Consider the following 7,224-nt stretch of genomic DNA (forward strand, 5'->3'; position numbering starts at 1 on the left):
GAATATATAGGAGTGGAAACAAGGTCGGTGGAGCTACAAGGTCCCACAAGCCATGGGGCATGGCCTGGGGGGGGTGCAGGCTTGTGGCCAGGGGGTGGCCCCTCTGCGGTAGATGCTTTCGCCAGTATTTTTTATTAATTCCAGAAATATTCTCCATAAATTTTCATGTCAATCCGAGAACTTTTATTTCTGCACGAAAATAACACCAAGGTAATTCTGCTGAAAATTGCGTCAGTCCGGGTTAGTTCCATTCAAATCATGCAAATTAGAGTCCAAAACAAGGGAAAAGAGTTTGGAAAAGTAGATACGTTGGAGACGTATTAACTCCCCCAAGCTTAACCCTTTCCTTGTCTTCAAGCAATTCAGTTGATATACTGAAAGTGATAAAGAAAAACTATTACAAACTCTGTTTGATCTCGCTGTTGTAAATATGTCTAACTTATGTTCAGATCTTCAGCTAAGATTATAGACTAACCACATTCACTAGAATATTTAGGTCTCACATTTACTTATATAAATGGCATAATCAACTAGCGAGCAATAATAATAAGTCTCGGATGACAACAGTTTTATCAAAACAATCATAATACAATATGATAAACTGGTATCTCGCTAGCCCTTTCTGAGACCGCAAAACATAAATGCAGAGCACCTCCGAAGAAGAAGGACTGACTAGACATTGTAATTCGTGGTAAAAGAGATCTGTTCATACTCATAGTCAATATCAGTTAATAGCAAAGCATACAGATGACGGGGGTGCTCTCTAACTGGTGCCTTTCATAAGAAGAGGATGACTCAACAATAAAGTAAAAAATATAGGCCTTTTGCAGAGGGAAGCATTGATTTGCAGAGCTGCAAGAGCTCGAGATTTTAAAACAGGGATGGAACAAAATTTTGGGTGGCATGCTTTCATTGTAAACATAACTACTAAGAATTCTCAATATCTTCCATGTTAAATACATCATAGGCGGTTCCCAAACAGAATAGTAAAGTTTTTACCCCCCTCCACCAATCAATCACATTCCATGGCGGGCCGCATCCACGGGTACCGTCCATACAAAAAACAATCCTGGGGGAGTTTTGTGTCATTAATTTTAATTTGACTTTTGAGCATGAAACCGGGCATCCCAATTACCAGCCACTTTCTCGTGAATGATAGTGAATCAACACATATCTTGAGAATAACCCACCTAGCATGGAAGATACTGATAGCCCCTGGTCACCACATGAGCGATTCAGGCATATAAAAGAAAATATTTATTTGAAGGTTTAGAGTATGGCACATGCAAATTTACTTAGGACAGCAGGTGAATACCGCATATAGGTAGGTATGGTGGACTCATATGGAACAACTTCGGGTTTATGGAAATGGATGCACAAGCAGTATTCCCGCTTAGTACAAGTGGATGCTAGCAAAAGACTGGGGAGTGACCAACTAGAGAGCGACAACAGTCATAAACATGCTTTGAGATTAACCAACATTGAATGCAAGCATGAGTAGGATATAAATCACTATGAACATAAACATCATAGAGGCTATGTTGGTTTTGTTTCAACTACATGCGTGGACATGTGCCAAGTCAATCCACTCGAATCATCCAACGGAGGATAGCATTCTATCATACTACATCACAACCATTTTAATATGTATGTTCGCACTCAAGACATACCATTATTAACTCCTAGCTAATTAAGCATGGAATAAGGAACTATAATCTGTAATTGTCATTGCAAACATGTTCAATCCATAATGAGCTGAATTCAAAACGATAAGCTAATCATATTTACAAAAACAAGATAGGTCGAGTTCATAGAAGCTTGTTCCATCTCCCTGACTTCATCATATATCATCATTATTGCCTTTCACTTGCACAACCGACGGTGTGAAAAATAATTAGAAGAGTGTTCGTGCATTGGACTAAGCTGGAGTCTGCAAACAATAACTCAAATGAGAACACAAGGTAGTATGGGCTCTCTGATAGATAAACGATAATGAATATGAGATCCACTCAGCATGTCATCGTGGTCTTCTCCTTACGACCAAAAGAAGAAAGAAAAACTATTTACACGGGGAAGCCCCCAACAAGCAAAAGAAAAACAAAAAACTTTTTGGGTTTTCTTTTAACACTACAACTAAACAAACTAGAAGATAAAGCTAGAACTATTTTTTTTATTTTCTCAAGGTTAATGAAACACAAAAGAAGAAAACAAAAAAAATAATAAACTACCATGGATGGTACAATGAAAAAGTATGAAAACCGACAATTGGAATGTGTGTGTGAACATGAATGTAATGTCGGTGAGAAATACGTACTCCCCCAAGCTTAGGCGTTTGGCCTAAGTTGGTCTAAGGCCATTGATGGAAATAACCCTCTCCTGGATCCTCCAGAGAATACTGAGGATTCCACTAGTTTGCGAGCTCCTGCGGTTCCCACTGAAAAACTGGAACTTGATAAGGGTCGAGGGCTGGTGCAGTCTCACGTGCTGGGGGTTGCGACGAGCCCCAATATTTGTAAACGTCCTCGGGCATAATAGTTTATCTTTCTGCATGGATACCAAACAAAGAAGGAGCATGCAAAGTAATAATCTCACAGGAACCCTCACTAAATACTAAGTTGTAAAGCAACCTCTTATCATTGTCTTTCTTAATAAAGTCATGTGCTACCATCCTATCATAATCTAAATATCTTGTAGGCAGCCACATTTCCTCTTCCTCGTAAACCTTAATAGGTATCTCAAAATGTTGAGCTAAACAAGATGCATAGATACCTCTGAATATAGGGCCCTTCGAATGGTTTAAGTTCAACCGTTGAGGCACTATAGCGCCCAGACTAAAAGTTCTATGAGCAAGTAAAGCGTGGCGCATAATAGTGAGGTTGGGAGCACTGAGGCTTCCACTCTCGCCACGACCATCTAACCATCTCCGTGCAAATAATGAATAATAACGTACAATGGGAAAATGTACGCTGACCGCTCTTGCCTTGGGCACCCCTCTTTCTTCCCGTATAGTAGTTGCAGGAATAAAATCCTCCATGTCTCTAGGACGTGGTTCACTGATGCCGCCCTCAAAAGGTAATTTGCAAACATTGCAAAAATCATAAAGTGACATTTCCTTATGCACATCATATAAATGAAATTCTACCATGGGAGGATTCTTCCTAGGATAAAAGTGAAATTTTTGCATGAAAGTATTAGTAAGTAGGAGATACTGGTCACACTTATTGTTGAGGAAGTCGGTGATGCCTGCTTTTTCTGCTAGATAGTAAAATCTTCATAAATTCCGGCCGCCCTCAAGAATGCCTCACTTGGCCATTCACATGGTCGAACTTCCATGGTGTGTCGGTGTTTACTCACGACATAAGCCATGGGTAGGCTAAAGATATGAGGTGGAGACCGAAAGGACACCGACGGGCTCTGGGAACGAGGTTGGTACAAGTGAGGAACGCACGATGTACCCAGGTTCAGGGCTCTCCATAGAGATAATACCCCTAGTCCTGCGGGAATGTATAATGCACTAGAGTGGTTACAATCTGCTCCTTGAGCTGTTCGACAGAGGAGGAAGAAGGAGTTGACGTCTCGCTACTGCCTCTCCTGTATGGGTGTGTGTGTGTGAAGGATTGACCGACCCTCTACATTGAGGGGGTCGGGGGGTTTATAGACGAACCCACTAACCTACAATAAGGATACAAGTACAAAGGTGGGACCCGGCTGGCAGCCTTGTCGGCTGGCCAGGGGGTCCACAATGGTCTTGTCTTTTCGCTGGAGGGGCCCGCCAGCTGCGAGGTCCCATCTAACTATGGGACCCGCCGGCCAGCCAATGAGGCTCTCGCGTAAGGCCAACGTAGGACACGTGTAGTACGTCCGGCATCGTGTTGCGAGATTCGTCATGGTTGCCAGTACGGCCGTCTCCACTGTTCCCATGCCGAGTGTGGTAATGGAGTGGGTGTTTGACGGGTTGACACTGTGCGGGATGATGGATCGGAGCCGGAGTAGGTCAGCGGCATGGCCGCTGACACTATACCTGCCGTGTGCTCCAATCCTATACCAGAGCTGACGCGTACGCAGATTTGAGCGTAGGGTCTCGTCTTGACCTACGATCTGATGTGACTTGAGCTCCCTGGACGGCTAGCGGCCTTGCTAGCCAACCCAGGAACGACCGTCTCGCCTCTAGCTGGCCAACGCGTCCTAGGCGGCCAGAGGGAGGTAGTTGTCTCGCCCCTAGCCGGCCAGAGGGATTTGGCCATCTCGCCCGTAGCAGACATGGGTTTCCTAGCCGGCCAGGGTGATTAGGCTGTATAGAACGAGTTGTGCTTTTCCTTCAATGTACAAGGCAAAGGAGCAGGCTCGATGAGCCTACCCCGGGGTTATCCCCCCATCCCGGTGCGAGGAATATTGTATCTAGGCTTCTTATTTTCATTCTCTTTAATACCCTGACTTGAAGAGCTTCTTAACAACCTCCTCATCTTTTCTTTTTCTAAAAAATAAATCTGAAATTTTTAGTAACTCCATACAAAAATGACCAAACTCAATCAAAACTTATAGCAACTACTCCCAGAAGTGCCTAGAAGCTATATCATGCATCAAAACTACTTGGGACCCTACAAATTTGACATGCAAGCTCAAGAACAAGGTCACCACAACAACAAGATTTTGCGATATATAAAGCACTAGTACAAAAACTAATTGGACCATTGGAGGAGTTACATACCGATGATCAATCCCCTAAAATAGTTTTGCAAATGAGCTGTGAGCAAAGAGATCAAAAATGACAGCAAGATGAGCTAAAACACGGGTTTGAGCAATAGTGGGATTTTTTCTCGAGAAGAAGGAGCGGGTAGGTATTGGAATAAGTGAAGGGGCTCCATGTGGGACCCACAAGCTAGGGGCGTGCCCAGGGGGGTGGTCGCGCCCTGCAGGCTTGTGGCCCACTGGTGTAGCACCCTTATGTGTTCTTAGTACGAGAAATTCATAAATATTCCAAAAAAATCATACTAAATTTTCAGGGAGTTCTCAGAACTTTTATTTTTTCAGCATATTTTTCTATTGCACGGATAAAACGGGAAACATGGAGATAATAACTTTTTACTAAAATGAAACTAAGGAACAGAAAATATAAGTTGGGTATAGAAGGTTGTGCTTTCTAAATTCATCCATCTCATGCCCATCAAACAGAATCCATCAATAAGGTTGATCCAGTCTGATTGACAAACTTTTTTTGAATGACATGGAACCAGAGAATTTTCGAATAACACTAGGTTACCTCAATGGGGATATGCATGTCCCCAACAATAAGTATATTATATTTCTTCTTGACGGTAGGGAGAGGAAATTGAAAGTCTCCAATAGTGAACGTTGGAATTTTTTCAATGCAGTTCATGCTATGAACTTGAGATTGTTTCTTCGGAAAGCGTACAGTATGCTCATTACCATTGACATGAAAAGTGACACTGCCTTTGTTGCAACCAATAACAGCCCCTACAGTATTCAAGAAGGGTCTACCACGGATGATCGACAAACTGTCGTCCTTGGGAATCCAAAGAATAACAAAGTCTGTTAAGATAGTAATGTTTGCAACCACAACAGACACATCCTCACAAATACTGATAGGTAAAGAAGTTGATTTTTCATCCATTTGAAGAGAGATTTCAGTAGGTGTCAACTTATTCAAGTCAAGTCTAGGATATAAAGAGAACGACATAACACTAACACTAGCTCCAAGGTCACATAAAGGAGTTCTAACATAATTTCCTTTAATGGAGCATGGTATAGTAGGTACTCCGGGATCTCTTAATTTCTTTGGTATTACACCCTTAAAAGTGTAATTAGCAAGCATGGTGGATATCTCAGCTTCCGGTATCCTTCTTTTATTAGTAACACTATCTTTCATGTACTTAGCATAGGGAGACATTTTCAGAATATCGGTTAAGCGCATACGTAAGAAAACAAGTCTTAGAATTTCAGCAAAGCGCTCAAAATCCTCATCATCCTTTTTCTTGGATGGTTTAGGAGGAAAGGACATGGGTTTCTGAACCCATGGTTCTCTTTCTCTACCATGCTTCCTAGCAACAAAATCTCTTATTCTTAGGTTGTGGGTTATGAAGATCAACAACAGGTTCAATCTCCACATGCTTGTCATTACTTGGTTGAGCATCGACATGACATCATCATTAATATTATCACTAGGTTCATGTTCATTATCATATTTTGTCTCAGCATCAGAAATAAAGATATTATTTGGGCTTTCATGTGACTCTATATCAGGTACACTAGCAGCATGCAAAGTCCTATCATCATTTTTTTCTTTTTATTAGAAGGACCAGGTACATCAATATTAACTCTCTGAGATTCTTGCTCATTTCTCTTAGGGTGTCCCTCATGATACAAAGGTTCCCGGATCATTCTACAACCTCTAGTCACAATTCTAACAGAATGATCATTATTCTTACTAATCATCTCATTAAGCAAATCATTTTGTGCCTTAAGTACGTGTTCTACTTGAGTAGTTACCATGGAAGCATGTTTACTAATAAGCCTAAGGTCATTAACAGTTCTACTCATATAATCACCCAAACGATCAAGCGATGTAAGTATTATGCTTCAATTGTCTACTAACATAAGCATTGAAATTTTCTTGTTTAGCAACAAAGTTATCAAATTCATCCAAGCATTGGCTAGCAGACTTCTTATAAGGAATATCACCTTCATCAAATCTACGAAGAGAATTTACCTCTACTACCTGTATCGGGTTATCAAGACCATGTATTTCTTCAATAGGTGGTTGATTCTTAACATCTTCACCTTTAATACCTTTTTATTTCATAGATTTGTTTGCTTCTTGCATATCTTCAGGACTGAGGAATAGAATACCTCTTTTCTTCGGAGTTGGTTTTGGAGGTGGTTCAGGAATAGTCCAATCATTACCATTGCTCAATATATTATTCAATAGTTGTTCAGCTTGTTCAATAGTTCGTTCCCTGAAAACACAACACCACAACTATCTAGGTGGTCCCTAGAAGCATTGGTTAGTCCATTATAAAAGATATCAAGTATTTCATTTTTCTTGAGAGTATGATCAGGCAAGGCATTAAGTAATTGGAGAAGCCTCCCCCAAGCTTGTGGAAGACTCTCTTCTTCAATTTGCACAAAGTCAAATATTTCCTGCAAGGCAGGTTGTTTCTTATGGGCAGGAAAATATTTTTCACAGAAGATGTAAATCATATCCCG

This window comes from Hordeum vulgare, chromosome 3H (assembly GCF_904849725.1).
Source record: "Hordeum vulgare subsp. vulgare chromosome 3H, MorexV3_pseudomolecules_assembly, whole genome shotgun sequence".
NCBI lineage: Eukaryota > Viridiplantae > Streptophyta > Magnoliopsida > Poales > Poaceae > Hordeum > Hordeum vulgare.